Source organism: Mauremys reevesii, linkage group 1 (assembly GCF_016161935.1).
Source record: "Mauremys reevesii isolate NIE-2019 linkage group 1, ASM1616193v1, whole genome shotgun sequence".
Classification (NCBI taxonomy): domain Eukaryota; kingdom Metazoa; phylum Chordata; order Testudines; family Geoemydidae; genus Mauremys; species Mauremys reevesii.
Window position 1 is genome coordinate 291,355,979 of NC_052623.1, and position 17,156 is coordinate 291,373,134.

General features: G+C 45.4%; 2 long non-coding RNA genes across 2 annotated transcripts; both read left to right on the forward strand.

The window, feature by feature from the left end:
• The first annotated feature begins 275 nt into the window (after positions 1-275).
• On the forward strand, positions 276-2,226 carry LOC120402342. The gene is made up of 3 exons (XR_005597154.1): positions 276-403; positions 568-695; positions 2,155-2,226. It is a non-coding gene; the product is annotated as an uncharacterized LOC120402342 (long non-coding RNA).
• Positions 2,227-6,346: 4,120 nt separating this feature from the next.
• On the forward strand, positions 6,347-15,714 carry LOC120380422. Its single transcript, XR_005587767.1, has 3 exons — positions 6,347-6,492; positions 14,277-14,439; positions 15,391-15,714. It is a non-coding gene; the product is annotated as an uncharacterized LOC120380422 (long non-coding RNA).
• Positions 15,715-17,156: the final 1,442 nt, after the last annotated feature.

Sequence of the window (17,156 nt, forward strand, 5' to 3'; positions counted from 1 at the left end):
ACCTGGTGGCCTTTGGCATTCGCTCCACATCTGCATCTGAGGGGGGCCACACAGATGACGTGCCCTTGCAGAAGTAGGTGAATCCTAATTTGGCTCCTCAGAGCAAAATAAAGATTTCACCAGAACTGTGGAAGGAGCTTTTATTGTCCTCTGAATTAATGGAAAAACATCTGTGAAATCAAATCAAATATGACACCAGACTATTTATTACAAAATCCAAACGGATAACAACACTGAACAGAGACATTTGTTTTATGTTCTTTTTTCAGTAATTATTTGCCCCAGGCCAAGCAACTACAGGATAAGTGTACTTCGCTCTACTTTCCAAGGAAGTACAAAGGGTTTTCTTAAAATAGCAACATAGGAATTGGAAGTTTTGCCCTCTTATCAACAGCTCCATCTGGTAAAGAACTTTGATTAATTACTTGGCATGATTCTTTTTGACCTCTGTGATGGTTTGGGCGGGAAATATGTCTGTATACAATTTACAAAGTCCACTTTGGTTTTATGAACAACCTGTTTTCTTACAACTTATGACTGTCTTCTTCCTGTGCTTCTTGTGTTAAGTAAACAGGGGAGTGGTCCCAACATATCAATCTATGAATAAGTCAATCATTAAAGACTATAGCATCTGAACAGCTCTTATCTAGGAAGAACAAAGACGTGACTGCATCCTAGAAAAAAGCCAATAAAAGGTATTACTTTACAGACCTTGTATCTGTTTTCTTCTAAGGCTATGTCTACACTAGAGAGCTTACAGCTGTACTGTACTGATGCAGCTGCGCCACTGTAACTCTCGTGTAGCTGCTCTATGGTGACAAGAGAGAGCTCTCCTGTTAATGTGACTAATCCACCCTCAACGAGCAGTGGTAGCTATGTCAGTGGGAGAAGCTGTGCACACTACCACTGATGCCGGCATAATTTATGTCACTCAGGAGGGGTTGATTATTCACACCCCTGAACGACATACATTTTGCCGACATAAATAGTAGTGTAGATTTAGCCTAAAGTCATTAATAAAAGTGGAGGGCTAAGAACTGATCCCTCTAGAAACACACTGTTCAATGATAATTCCACATTTCCAATTACATTTTTACACCTGTTAATTAGCCAGATTTTAATCCACTGAATGTGTGCCATGTTAGTTTTATAACATTCTGGTTTTTTAATCAAAATGTCATCTGGTACCAAGAAATCTAACTATGTTACCTTAACACTCTTACCTTTATGAACCAAACTTGTGATCTCATCAAAAAAAGATACTTGGGTAGTTTGGCAGGGTCTGTTTTCCACGAACAATTGTTGATTGGCATTAATTATATTATGCTCCTTTAATTCTTTATTAATTGAGTCCCATATCAGCCATTACATTATCTTGCCCAGTATTGATGTCAGACTGACAGGCGTGTATACCTATCCCATTCACCCTTTTTAAATATTGGCATTAGCTTTCTTCCAGACTTCTGGAACTTCCCCAGGGTTCCAATATTTATTGCAAATCAACATTAATGATTCAGGGAGAGTCTCAGCCAGCTATTTTAAAACTTTTAGATGCAAGTTATCGGGACCCATTGATTTTAAAATGGCTAAAATAAGTTACTGCTGTTTAACATCTTCCTGAGATACTAGTGGAATAGAAGGAGTGCTAGCATCAGCATGTGATGAGACTACGTGTCTGTTTTTTTCCATAAGATAGAAATATTTATTGAACACTTATGCCTTTTCTACTTTAATATTGATTATTCTACTATTTATATCTAGTAATGGACCAGTACCATTGTCAGGATTCTTTTTGTTCCTAAAATACTTAAAAGAAACTTTTTCTTATTGTCCTTATCTCTGCTGGCCATAGATTTCTCCTTATGACCCTTTGCTTCCCTCATCAATTTCTGTAATTCCTAGCTTCCGATTTATAGTACTACCAACTTCTTTTTCTTCCTTTATGTTTTTATATATAATTATTTTTGTAGCTGTCTGCACTTCCCTTCTAAACTAGATTGGTTTTTTTTAAACCAATGTGGCCTTCTTACTTAATTGTGGGATTGCGGCTGTTTGGGCATTTAGTAAAATGTTCTTAAACAATTCCCAATTATGATTCACATTTTTCTGATTAAATTATTCCTCCTAGCTGATTTGGCTCATCATTGTTTTCAGCTTCGTGAAACTGCCAGACCTGACTAGACCAGTGGACCATCTAGTCCAGTGTCCTATCTTTGACAATTCCACCTTATTCTGAAACATCTGGTACTGGCAAGAGTTATGAAACAACCTGACTCTGTGGATTGTTTTTTCTACTTCTTGGTAGTTAAAAGTTGGCTTATGGTCTGAAACATGAGTGTTTATATCCCTTATAAATGTTTATCCTATTCTATATAATTGAGCATGTTCTCATAATCCATTTACCCACAACAACAAACACTAATACAAAGAATTCTGAGAAAGTGGGCTATAAAGATATGTAGTCCAACAACCAAGCAACAGGAGGTGCAGGTGCACTCAGTATCTCTGCTGCCGAGCACTTCCTCTCAGCAGGATTATCCAATTAAATACCTACTGGAACAGCTAAATATAATCTGACAAAGTGCAGTCTACTATACATGAGAAATTTGAAGCTCTGCACACAAAAATGGGGGCTTTTGCTACAAAAGCTAATTGCACTTGACAAGAAAATGGGGGCAACAGAGAAACATGTGGCGATGAAAATTGTCTCCCAGGACAACATGGCAGTTGACAGAATTAATATTAAAAAGTAGTTGTCAGACAGGAGCAAACTGCAGATTGCAGAAAGGAACCAGTTCAGGCGTAAGAATATCTTAATGCAGAGAGTGCCTGACGATAAAGACCTATTCGACCTGCTGTCTGTTCGAATCCCAAATTCCATCACATCCTAGATAATCAAAAATGATACCATGGAGTAGGGATGCCACATTAGACAGAAGGAAAACCAGAGCCAGATGAAGGGGGAATGCTGTCTTATAGCATTCTCAGATGCTGATGCCTACAATAGAGGATCTTAGCAACTGAGCTGTCTGTAGAATAAAAAGTGACCTAGGGTGGAGGAATTTTCCATATTCATTTTCTTGCACCTTAGGCTATGTCTACACTAGAGACTTTACAGCGGCACAGCTGTACTGATACAGATGCACCCCTGTAAGATCTCCCGGGTAGCCACTGTATGCCTGCAGGAGAGAGCTCTCCCATGAACATAATTAAATCACTCCCAACAAGCAGCAGTAGCTATGTTGGGAGAGCGTCTGCCGCTGACATACTACTGTACACACCGATGCATCTGCCGATGTAATTTTTGTTGCACAGGGTGTGTGCGTGTGTGTTTTTTTCACACCCCTGAGTGACATAAGTTATACCAACAAAAGTGCTAGTGTAGACATAGCCTCTGACAACACACACAAGAAAACAATTAAATATTCCAAAAAACAATTCCGTAAAGATAACACTATAAGTCAGGAGAAATGGAAGATAATGGCGTTACTTGTGATTCACACGGGTGGAAATTAGAGAAGACTCAGACCTAGTGTCTGCAACACAGCTCTCTGGACCAAATTCTACTTTCAATTACTCCCATACAACCACACTGACTTAAGATCAGAATTTGGGCCCAGAGTTTCTCATGAAGATTATCCCTTAAGCATGAGTTATGTACATGGAATCACATTATACACTGGTCCATGATGTCAGAACTGAGCAAATCTTTTCTGAACAGAATACAACTCAGCAGGGCACCATTGGCAACCCTAACCCTCCTTTTGTTATTACTTACTATCGTAGCAGCTAGGAGCCCCAGTCATGGGCCAGGACCCCTTTGCGCTAGGCACTGTACAAATAGAGACAGGATAGAACCTAGGAAGCCTGAGTCCGAACATAGTCTACTGCTGTCAATAAAATAGTAATGTTAACCACTCACAGAACATGTTAGCTCATGGGGAGGAGGTCTGTGGTATGGCTCAAAATACTACAGTGATGAGCATCCTACAAAAACTTGTAATCACTAGACATTTTTTCAAATAATACTTTAGATAGCCAATAAAAGTAATAATTCTGGAAGTAATATGTGCTTTAATTAAAACCTGTAATTCTGCAGATGAGAATACCTCTCTTTGATTAGTTAAAGCACATGGTAGGGATCAAATGTGTCATTGATGTAAGATGGGTGCAGTTCCATGGGCTTCAATCAAAACCTGCCCACTTATGCCAGCTGTGAATTTGTCACTAGAAATGTAATGTCATAGTGAGCAGTTGTCACTACTGCACCAACATTTATCAGATAAAATAATTACATTTACATCTTTCACTGGGCATAATTGAAAAAGTAAAGACTCAGTCCTGCAAGGCGCTGCATCAGTCTTACCGTGGACTCAAATGCATTCAGCGCCTGCAGGAAATGCTCAGCATCTTCAGGATTGAAACTTAAGTAATTATAAAAGAACATTGTCAAAGGATCAATATTTCCTACTCTGAAAATAAGCTTCCTAGCTCTAGGTGATTACATTTCTCATAATTTCCTCTGCTTTGCCTCAATTATGTAGCCGTGGCATTAGGAGACCATTATGCTGTGTTAATGTTCCATTGACATTATCTCTAATTCTGTTGCTTGAATAATAAAAGTTAATTAAAAGTCTGAATTTTCTTTCCTCAATACTTGTTTCTTTTAAATACGTTTTTGAAAAAACCCTAAAATGTATTCCTGAGTACAGAAGATTTCTTCTTCTCAACAATCAGAACTGAAATGCTAATCAGCTACTTAGAATAGGTTTTCATAATTAGAAAGAATAGATTTTAAATGTCTTTTAATAAAGCTTCCCTTAATTAAGCAATGGTTCTCACCATAAGAAGTCCGCAAAGGGAGATAATTCACTCCGACAAGAGTTATACACCAAGAGCTTTCTCAATGTAGAGCTTTGATCTGTAAGGTCACCTGCAGTCTAGTGGATTGAGGGTAGCTCTGGGAATCAGGAGACCTGGATTCTATTGGTGAGTCCCTGTTGCCTTGCTTTGTGACACTAGACAAGTCACTTGCAGTCATATTTTCTAAAATATCACCCTGCTTCAGTCTGGGGTGTTCAGAAAACTCTGGAACTTTTAAAATCATGTGTTGAGCACCCATGGATCCTGAAAACATGGTCCCATATCTAAATGTGCAAGACAAGTGGGGGCGAAAGACATTGCAGACCATCTAGGTACAAAATTGTCTAATGGACACACTCATATTTATCTGTGCCACATTTGTTCCCTCTTCCTAAATGTCACAAATAAACCCTTACAGCACTCTCCTAGCACTACAGTACTCCACATATTTGGACACCTGTGGTAGAAGGGGACAATACACAGAGCCCAATATCACCAACCATGGCCAGAAACCCTAATAATAAGTGAGGCGGTATAGGCGTCAGTTCATGTGGTATGATGAGGTGATGAAATATTAAAGCTGGTTTTCATAGTTTTTGCCATAATTTTGCAAACCTGGAATGTGCAACAAAGGATATTATGGCAAGGGGAAGAGACCATAATGACCCCATATTGTTATATTTTAAGTGTATACTCTCACCATATTGTGCCTGACATTCTTGCCTACAGATCTGAGACCCCAGAACATTCTGATATATGATAGGTAGGGCCTTCCCCTCTTATCAGTGTGAAGTATAGAAAGATGGGCAAAATATTAATAGAGGCCCCCATGGCAGCATTTCCTTGTTCCATGCACACTGTGGCATAGATACATACCAAAGGGATTGGGACATACCTACAATTCTAATCCAGCCAGCCATGATAATGTGTGATCCCCATATAGTATGTTCAGTGGGTCTACTGAGAAGTATGCCTGTGTCACGGATCTGCAGGGTCTGTGCTACACCCCAGATTTTAAACAGTCTCTTGGAGGGACCCCATTAAGTGTGTGTAGCGGGGTGGTCACCCGCTCCGGCCCTGAAGGAAACAGCCCTGAGAAAGGGCTGCCCCGGGGAGCCAATATGCTAGGGCTGATTGGGGAGGCAGCCACAGCTGGGGCCACACCCCAATCAGGCCACAGCTGGCCCTATAAAAGGGCTGCTAGCCAGGAGCTCAGGCAGACTCTCTCTCTCTCCTTGGAGGGAGAAGGACCAGGCTGCCTGGGAGCTTAGAGTACAGGGATCGGAGCAGGGCTGGGGAAAGGCAGAAGGAGCTTGTAGTGAGGCGGCCTGGCTCCCGGCGGTCCCTGAGAGAGAGGAACTGGAACAACCCCCTCAGTGGGCGGAGCCACTGCCACCTGTTCCTGCCCCCCGGAAGTCAAGGGGCGGGACAGGAAGTATAAAAGCCCGGCCTCAGCACTCAGTTAGAGCCCAGCGGCCGGAGAGGACGGACGCTCCTGGTTGGGCTCCCGCTGGACCGAGCCTGCCCCGAGCCCGGTACCCTGAGGTGGACGGGCCGAGCCTGCCCCGAGCCCGAGACCCCGAGGAGCAGCCCAACCTAGACCGTCTTCAGCCCGCCGAGGAGCCCATGGTATGGGACCCCACTGCCGAGCCCAGCGGGGAGTAGGTACCCGAGGAGGGGGAGATGGAGTGTAGCCCGGGGGTAGCCGACCCTTGTCCGGCTGAGGGCACCGACGTGCCCATGTCAGTGTGTTGCAGCTAGGATCCCCACTGACTGCAGCGGATCCACGCCGCTGCTAGGGCCCCGGGCTGGGACACAGTGGAGTGGGTGGGCCTGTGTCCCCCCTGCTACCCCACTCACGGGTGGCAGACTCCCCCTCCTACCAGCGGTCAGGCAGAAAAGCCTGCACTTACCTGCAGTGGCTCAGCGCCTGACACAAGGACCTGAGCCCCTGTATTGTTGTGACTGCTCAGCTCCTGGTACAAGGACCTGAGCCCTGAACTGTCCCTGTTGCTGCTCAGCCCCTGCCCGAGGGCCTGAGCCCCTTGAACTATTGTGGTTGCCCCGCCCTGACCTAGGGCTTGGGCTTCGGACTATTCCTGCTCAGCTCCTGAGGCCAGGACCTGAGCCCTGAAACTATCATTACTGCTCAGCTCCTGAGACAAGGGCCTGAGCTCTGGGACTATTATTACTGCTCAGCTCCTGAGGTAAGGACCTGAGCCATAAGCCTAGTACTGAGTGTTTGGTGCCCCGCCCTGACTGAGGGCCTGGGCCTGCTAGTGCCCCTGTGTGTTCAGCTCCTGCTACAAGGATCTGAGCCCTGGGACTGTTATTACTGCTCAGCTCCTGCTATAAGAACCTGAGCCTTGAACTATTGTTTCTTGCCCCGCCCTGATTGAGGGCCTGGGCTTCCTGAGACTGATGCTACTGCTCAGTTCCTGAGGCAAGGACCTGAGCCCTGAACTATTATTACTGCTCAGCTCCGGCTGTAAGGAGCTGAGCCTAGAATTGACTGTGTTGCTGCCCTGCCCTGATTGAGGGCCTGGGCTTAGCTCATTAACTTTGTGGTGCTCAGCCTGCAGGAAGGACCTGAGCCCCCTGGACCCTTGTGTGGTGCCAGGCCCTGAGCTGGGGCTCGGGCTTGGTGACCGCTCCGCCCTGGCTGCGAGGACCGGAGCTGAGAGCCGGTTTGGCCGCCCCGCCCTGACTGAGGGCTGGGGTTTAGTGACTGTGTTACTGCTCAGCCTGCAGAAGGGATCTGAGCCGGGAACTAGTGTTTGCTGCCCCGCCCTGCCTGAGGGCCGGACCCATTGCAGTGACCGTGTGCCTTCTGTTTCAGCCCCTGCCTGAGGGGCGGGGCCCTGAGACCTTCAGAACCCGAAGACTGATCCAGGCCGTGTAGTGAGGCGGCCTGGCTCCCGGCGGCCCCTGAGAGGGCCCGGCCCCCGTACCGGACTATTACAGAGCTGGGGAGCTCCAGCCTGGTAACTCCCTAGGCCAAGGGTCCCCATCATGGTGCCTGCTGGGGCATCTATGTGTGCCTGCCTACTGGCCGCAGTACAACCAGATGCCAAAATGCTGCTGATTTTCAATGGCATTTCAGCAGCGATGCCTCTTGATGACACTACTTCTCGGTGGCATTTTGGTGGTGATGCTTCTGGGTGGCATTTCAGCGGCTGCTTGTCCAGTGGCCACGCTCCTTGGTGGCTAGTCATCTGGCGCCCCCCACACGGAAAGATTGGGGACCACTGCCTTAGGCTGCAGGCCTTGTGCATGGCTAAAACTGGTACAGGGGTTGCAGAGGTGCAGCCCAGGCTTAGGCGGAGGCAGCAGGTCCAACCCCCCTTGTAAATGATGAGTGGCCTTTATAGACTGAAGTCTGCCCCAGTGAGTGGGGGCTAGGGGGTGACTGGCAGTCCTCACTGAGGTGAGGTGGGGATAGAGGGTTGGGGGTTCCCCTGGGTGGGGGCAGAACCCTGATGTAAAGGGTTCTGCCCCCAGTTGTCATGTGCTTTAATTAAAACCTGTAATTCTGCAGATGAGAATACCTCTCTTTGATTAGTCCGGGAGGGACACAGGGGCCAGCGGCAGGCGAGACAGTGGCCTGTGGAGTGTGCTCTGGGCTAGAAGAGCTAATTCCTGAGACAATCAGCAGGAGGTGCTGTGCTGGTGAGTCGTCACATCGCTACAGTGTGCCAGATGCACAAGGGGTCCCACTCTTCTTTGAGAGTAGGCCATACAGCTTCATCACCTCCTAGACTGAGCCTCTGGCTTCCAGCACACCTGGTTCATACTGTGAGCTCTGCCCAGGGAGTCACACTAAGATGGACTCCTGATAGACTTGTACACTCTTCAGGGACTCATGCACCTCAGCCAGTATTTCCAGTGACATGCAAGCAGTGTTGTCAAAACAGAGTAGGGTTTATTAGTCAACGAACACAACATTGGAAGTCCTTAGGATAGCACAGAGAAATAAAGGTTAAAGCATAGTCAATTTAAGCCAGAGCTGGTCTGGTCAAGCCAGAGTCGTTCACCAGCCAAGCTATAGCAAACTCTGTTATCAGGCTCTGTCCCTCTCTCTGACCTCAGTCAGTCCCTGCAGAGAGCCAGCTTCTTCCAGAAATAAACTCTTTTTTTCTAGTCACCTCCCAAGTCCTTTGTTCTCCAGGTAGAGCCATGCTGAGTGCACAATCCCTGCTAAGGCAGGAAAAAAAAATCCTTCTGGGTCATTGGTTACTAGGGATCAACATACTGGTGATGAAGGCTTTCCGTTTTCTTCTTGGGTTTTCCATTGATATGGGTCAGCATTGGCCAGTCCTTTTAATGACCCATTTAGTGTGCTCAGACAGGTATGCAGCACACATACACCTATGGCTTTTGGTCTGCCCTTAGAGCAGACTTAATCCTGTTTTCCCTACTAAGTAGCAATGCAAAGTATAGGTGGAAACTGAAGCACACACAGGCTTCATAAAAATATTACAAAACATTCCCACTTTGTCACAGCCTGTGACTGGATGTACATGTCTGCCAGTTCCTTGATTATTTGCAGTGTTGTTGTAGCTATGTTGGTCATAGGATATTAAAGAGACAAGGTGGGTGAGATTCGGCAGCACCACCTCCACCCACTGACTCACCTCAGCAGACCACCCAGACTGTTTGGGTTGTGAGTCTGGGAGTTCAGCTCAAAAATTTTGAAAACCGCTCCGGATACAGGGAGTACTTAGGGCTCTGTGTGTGGGGGTGGGTGGTAACTCAGGGTAAAATGAGGGGGTAGCTAGGGGCCGTGTGCAGGTAGGGGGGTAGCTAGTTGCTGTGTACAGGCAAGAGGTATCTCAGGGTGCAGGGAGGGGATACCTAGGGGGCTGTGTGCCAGTAGGGCTCTGCCGGTCACAGAACCAGGTCCCTCTGCCTGGACGGCTCTTACCAGCTGTGTGAGCTGAGGAGCAGCCACAACCCTGGGCACCAGCAGCAGGAGATGGAACAACACGGCTGCCCGCTCCATGGCACAAGCCAGAGTGGCAGCTTCCTGAACTGCCCAACTCCAGCTTCCCATCTCTGACCTGGCCAAGGGGTGGGGCCTCAGGGGCAGGGAGAGGAGGAAGTGGGGGTGTGTGGAGCTGCCCTTGGGACTGTTCTGCTCTGGCACTGCTGGGATGTTTAACCTGTTTTATCCTGTAGAATCTTGATTGATTATGCATGACCATTATGATCTGTTAATCACTTTGTTTACTTCTGTGTATAAACATTGATGCTCATTGTCTGGTCTCTGACAGATTGGGACGGGGCAACCAGTGCTCAGGGCTTCAGCCCCATGGCTCCTGGCTTCAGCCCCACAACATGGGACACCAGGACTCCCAGCTTCAGCCTCATGGTGGGAGGGCCCCAGGGCTTTCAGCACTAGGACTCAGGGTTTCAGCCCTATGGCCGGGGAGGCACTGAGGCTCAGGCTCTGGGTTCCAGCTGTGGGGTCCCACAGCTCCCCTGAAAAGGCTCAAGGCCCCCACAGAGGGCCACAGACCCCCAGCTGAGAACTGCTGGTTTATTGGACCAATTTCTGTTGGTGAAAGAGACAAGCTATCGAGCTTACACAGAGCTCTTCAGGTTCCAGGAGTAGCTGCTCCAAGAAGCAGTCATTTAAGGTGTCAAGAAACTTTATTTCTGCATCCCATCCTGAGAAACATGTACCCAATCAATATGGGGATCGTTGAAATCCCCCATTATTATTGAGTGTTTTATTTTAATAGCCTCTCATACCTCCCTGAGCATTTTACAGTCACTATCACCATCCTGGTCAGGTGGCCCCTCCGTGGCCCAGCCCAGGCCCGCCAGAACTGCTGCATCCTTGGTTGCCAGGGAAAGAGTTAACTTCCTTTCCTGTAGAAAGGTCACAGCTGTGTGCCTTCACTATAAGGATATTGAGGAGAAGAGGGAAGGATCTCTGCCATACACTCTAAATATCTCCCCCACTACAGCATAACACTTCCTTTAAAAATAGCAGAGATTTGGATAAGTTAGAGATGGAAAAGACCTATGAGGTTACCATGTCCATATCTCTTCCTATGCAGGATAAAGGTGGCTGTAAAAATATAGATACAATATTTCCATCTTTCAATGCTGTGCTGCCCCAGCAGGGGGAGCAGCAAGAGGGTGAGGCAGAGAGTTGCTGGTGGACTATGGCTGCTCCTGACAGCTGGAAGCCGTCCAGTTATAGGGCACCCATTGCAGCCCAGCCACATGAGTGAGCCTCCATCTAGGCTGTGGTAATTAGGGCTGCCAGCTGGATAAGTGTCTCCTCTCACCACCTCCCCCCCCCACCCCAGTGTGTAAACTCATAACTATATATTCAGCAAAAATGTCGATGTTTGTTTGCATTACCCTAAGGTAACATGCTTCCAGGGTTATTAGGGGATGGATCACTATAAACCAGCCCTTTGTTAGCTCATGGTAACACACAAGTTGTTGGTTTAATTGGCTAAGTAAACCAGAAAGAGACTAGAGGAAACGTCTGTTTCTGAAGAGATGTGGCTGCTCTGCTGCCCTGCCAGGGAATTCATGGAATTAGTTTTTGTCTCTGACAAATACCAAGTTATTTTTTTTCTAATTTTCAGTCATTTTTCATATGCATGCTCGAAACCTTGCTCAGCCCTAGCATTTGAATGAGGAATTGACAAGATCTAAAAACAAATATGAAAAATGAAACACATCAAAACACTTATTTTCAATAAGGCTATTCATCACTTGCTTCCTTACAAAATGGGTTCAGTTTCAGATGTTCATCAAAGCTTGTGTTCATGTTCTCAGTCTGAAAAGGATTTAAAAAAAAAAAAAGCTGAAATCCTGTTCTTCTCTGTAACTGCAGAAGCTGATGAAGAAGAGTGCTTTTTTGACTGTTCTCATTATTAATGGGAAACCACTTTTGGAGGTAGTCAGTTACTCTCTGCAGTCCAGTCTTAGCATTGCTCACAAAACAACCAATTCCACTGGAACAATCAGTGGAACACTTTGCTGTACAGGTAACTGGTATTGCCACTTCCAGCCCAGCAATTAAATATGCATCCCTACAACCCGTCAACAGTTCTGCTCCCCCAGTCCCACCTCTGCTCCTCCTACAGCTCCAGGGATTCTTCACCCCCTCTCCCAGGCCTAGGGAGACAGCTGCAGCAGGGTCCTTTTTTCTGTCTTCCATGGCCTGGGAGAGGGGCAGCTCCATGGAATCTTAACCCCTTCTTCCCCTTCCCATGCCAGAAAGGAGAAGCTACAGGGATTCTTCATCTCCTCTCCCCCTTCCCAGGCCTGGTGTTGCAGGAATGAAGAGGGGAGGGTGGAGGAAGAAGCAGACTGACCCATTTTCCATGGGGGGGAGGGGGAAGAGCAGAGCCACCCTGAACTGCTGTGCTCTTTATGCTTGCTCCTCCTCTTGGAAGAACGGTTTCAGCAACTGCCTCTTCCCTACCCAAAAACTCCTCTCACCTCTTGAGAGAAGGAAGAGATCTCTCCCTGCTTCCTGCAGGAGCCCTGATTGGCTGCTCTTCCACAGGAGGCCAGGAAGAGTGGAAGGCAATCTATCAGGCTAGAAATGGCAAGAAGCCTGGAGCTATCAAATTGGTGCCGTCAGAAGCTAAAATCACAGCAGGTGGCAACACAGCAGATAGGATAGTCAAGCTTTGGCACATTCATTTGTAAGGATAAGGCCTTTTCCTGTAGCCATATTGTAAGGTCTGAGGCCTTTGTCTGCAGCCATATTAGGAGAGCAGCAGCCATGAGCTAAAAATCACATCCTCACATTCCATCTAAATTACATTAAAACAATGTAATGTCGGTCTGCTAAGAAGCTGATCCTGTCCTAATAGTACCCACCATCATCAGATAAAGAAACAGATCTTAAGATGGTTAAAGAAAACTTTGTTTGATGGCATTCTGTCTGGAAAGAAATCACTTATCAACAGTGGTGATTGTAAAATCTATACTTCTCTGGTTTTGCATTTATGGTCCCTACTTCTCTATTGTTTATCTGTATGGTCTCTGGTTCTTTGTTTCTGTCAGTTGCATAATTAATTTTGCTAGATGTAAATCAATTAAGGTGGTGTAAATCAATTAATGTGGAAAGCGGTGAATGTGATATATCTTGACTTTAGCAAAGCTTTTGGTATGGTCTCTCACAGTACTCTTGCCTGCAAGTTAAAGAAGTATGGATTGGATTAATGGACTATAAGGTGGATAGAAAGCTGACTAGATTGTTGGGCTCAATGGGTATTGATCAACGGCTCGATGTCTAGCTGGCAGCCGGTATCAAGGGGAGTACCCCAGGGGTTGGTCCTGGGGCTGATTTTGTTCAACATCTTTATTAGTGATCTGGATGATGGGATGAATTGCACCCTCAGCAAGTTCGCAGATGACACTAAGCTGGGGGGAGAGGTAGATACGCTGGAGAGTAGGGATATGGTCCAGAGTGACCTAGACAAGTTCGAGGATTGGGCCAAAAGAAATCTGATGAGGTTCAACAAGGACAAGTGCAGAATCCTGCACGTAGGAAGGAAGAATCCCATGCACTGCTACAGGCTGGGGACTGACTGGCTAAACAGCAGTTCTGCAGAAAAGGACCTGGAGATTACAGTGGATGAGAAGCTGGATATGAGTCAGCAGTGTGCCCTTGTTGCCAAGAAGGCTAATGGCATATTGGGCTGCATTAGTAGGAGCATTGCTAGCAGATGGAGGGAAGTGATTATTCCCCTCTATTTGGCACTGGTGAGGCCACACCTGGAGTATTGCGTCCAGTTTTGGTCCCTCCACTACAGAAGGAATGAGGACAAATTGGAGAGAGTCCAGCGGAGGGCAATGAAAATGATTAGGGGCTGGTGCACATGACTTATGAAGAGAGGCTGAGGAATTGCGGTTATTTAGTCTGCAGAAGAGAAGAGTGAGGGGGGATTTATTAGCAGCTTTCAATTACCTGAAGGGGGGTTCCAAAGGAGATGGAGCTAGGCTGTTCTCAGTGGTGGCTGATGACAGAACAAGAAGTAATGGTCTCAAGTTGCAGTTGGGGAGGTCTAGACTGGATATTAGGAAACACTATTTCACTAGGAGGGTGGTGACGCACTGGAATGGGTTACCTAGGGAGGTGGTGGAATATCCATCCTTAGAGGTTTTTAAGGCCCGGCTTGACAAAGCCATGACTGGGATGATTTAGTTGGTGTTGGTCCTTCTTTGAGCAGGGGATTGTACTAGATGACCTCCTGAGGTCTCTTCCAACCCTAATAGTCTATGATTCTGTGATTCTATGGTGGGGTATAATTGGTTAAAGGATTGTTTTACAATATGTTAGGCTTGGTTAGAAAATTGTTCAGTAATATTTTAGTAAAATGAATGGCTAAGGTACAGCTAAGCAAGACTCAATTTTCACTATATAAACTGAGGTCCAAAAGGAAGTTCCTTGGAACCAACTCCAGGACACAGCCCCAAGATCAGAGCAGCCAGACCTCAACGCTCTGCTAATGACACCGTGCAGAAGCTGGAGTCCCCCAGATGACCTGATCCTGACTGGCCAGCAAGAAAAGTTCACCTGTCTTATTGGGAGTGGTAAGCATAGTATGCTTAGCGTGTGCATTCTGTTTTGAACATTGTTAATAAATAGAGGTTAAGTAGGACATTACAGTGTAAGGCTCTTTCACTGGTAAAAGACCCCGCAAACCCACAGAGTGTAAGGTTATGCCCTGAGCCTTAGGAACAGGGTAAGCATGGGTGCCTAAATTAACTGGGTTACACCTTGAGCCCTATGAACTGGGTAAAGATGTGTGCCCCTAGAGTGTGTGAGTAACAGAGAATTTATGCGGGTAACACATTCTGAGAGGCAACATAGCTGAGTGGGCAGGATTTGTATCTGCTGTAACAGAAACCTGGCTTCTAGTCCCAGAGCTTACTTTATTTGTGAAATGGATGGAATCATAGTTATCAGTCCCAAGGGTGGAATATGGGGCCATGGTCAATAATAAGGGCTTTGAGTTGCACCAAAATATTAACAGTTGCCAGTAGACGATGACTTAAACTCATGCTCTGTTCTCCTGGTTCTTAGACTACTATAGGTTAAAGCAGAGGTCTCAAACATGCGGCCCGTGGGTCGCATGCAGCCCATGGAGTTATTTCCTGTGGCCCACCATAGGTGCTGACTCTACCAGCAGCCAAGCTCCCTTCACCCCCTTCCTTTCCCTCTCCCCGAGTGCGCCACGTCCCCGCTCCTCTGCCTACCTCCCAGCACTTCCCGCTGCCAAACAGCTGTTTAGTGGCACTTAGGACTTTCCAGGAGGGATGGGGGAGAAGCGGGGACCCAGCATGCTCAGGGAAGAAGGTGGGGCTGGGGTAGGGATTTGGAGAAGGGGTTGGAATAGGGGCAGGTAGGGGGTGGAGTTGGGGGGGGGGGGACTTTGGGGAAGGGGTTGGAATGGGGGCGGAGTTTTTCTCACTTTCTCAATGCCTGTCTAGAGATTACCATTTTTTTTTCTGGTAAATTTTCTCTCTCTTTTGCACATATAGCTTGTTGTCACTCTGTGTGTCTGAGGTGTTTACTCGGATTAATTAGTGGTTCTGGGGGAGACAGAAGAGAAACGAAGGCAAAGAGAGATGTCTGCCTAGAAAAAAGACTGGGATTTTCTGCTCGGTGGGTTTGGAGCATGCAAGATAATACTTTATTATAGGTAATATGCTATGTAAAAATTCTTATATAGACTTATAAATCACATATCATATGCATAATACATTGTATTTTTATAGTATGAGAAAGAAAAATCCCAACAATTCATTGTTTCATAGAGAAAATTAAATTGGAATAAACATTTGCAAATATATTTTATATATAGTCTGGATAAACTTTATTTCCCTAACAAAATTAATCAAATGATTTTTCATTTATTCATATGAAAAGGAGGATCACTTTCTTTATTCATGGTGTAAAAAAATGATATATCCTCTCGTTTTCATAGACAAAATAGCACTAACTTTCACACAAACATCCTGGTAAAATAACACAGGTTTTTGGCATATATATATATTAATAAAAATATTATTTGTTATTGTATAGATATATAAATCTCAGTATTTATATTTTTTTTTACTGGTTTCAATAAAAACTTTCTGCTATTAATTTTAGTACCAATATTAAGTAATTCAGCATTACCTTCTATAAGAACTAAACAAATAAATTTATTGGAAAAATACAAGCCGCATACAATTTTCTGACGGTTTGCTTATTACCTCAGTGTAATTTATATTAATATAACTAATAGCTGAGCTTTAAGCTTGTGGGTTATCCGCATCCTATATCTTGTATTGCCTCTTGTATCCTCTATTGCCATCTTATATCCTCTTAAGAGTCTCATTGCGTATTAAAACAAGGAATTCCACAGTTTAGATGCCCCAACAGAGAAGAAATTTCCTGAGAACTCTTCTAGTAAATTGTATTATTTACTGTATTTTTTTATTTTGTATTTTTTATATTGTATTGTTTACTTCTGTTACTTACATACAAAATTAGTTCAAAGAATTGGTCTAAAATTTATTTTTGCCTTGTCATCCTTAGAGGGCTGCTGAAAATTAAGATTATTATTCTATTTTTACAAGTTCATCTTTGTATATATGCAAATATAAAGCTTTTGTGTTTATATATTCAGTGTCCTTTCTGTGAAAATAATAAATTCTTTTTTTTTTTTTAATGGTATGGGGCCTCTTACACTTGACATAGTTAGGGCCTCAGAATGTCACAATCCGGTGCTGGCTGGGGGTGTGTGAGTGTGGAGCTGTGGGACTCCGAGAGTTGTGTGCCAGGCTGTAGCTGGTGGTGTTGCGTTCTGGGAACTGGAGGGGTGTGTGTCAGGCTGTAGCAGGTGGAGGGGCTGCAGAAGGCCAAGGGGTATGTGTAGGGCTATAGCTGGAGTTGGGGGAGGCTGAAGGGTGTGTGCCAGGCTGTAGCAGGTGGATGGGCTGTGGGAACCCAAGGGGTGTGTGCAGGGCTCTAGCTGGGGGTATTGTGTTCTGGGAACTGGAGGGGTGTGTGCAGTGATTTCCCCAGGAATTGAAATTAGGGGGGGGGTGTTCGAATTTACAGGGGGGGGTGTCAGGACCAATGAGATATATAAAAGAGATATGAATAAAGTAAATGTTTTGTTAGGATTATGCAAATTTAACATAAGAATAATGCAAGTTACACCAAAACACATAACAGGTCTATATTTCGAAAAAAATATACATTTAAAAAATATATTTAATTTAAATTGACTTTTGAAAAGTAAGCCATCATGGGGTAA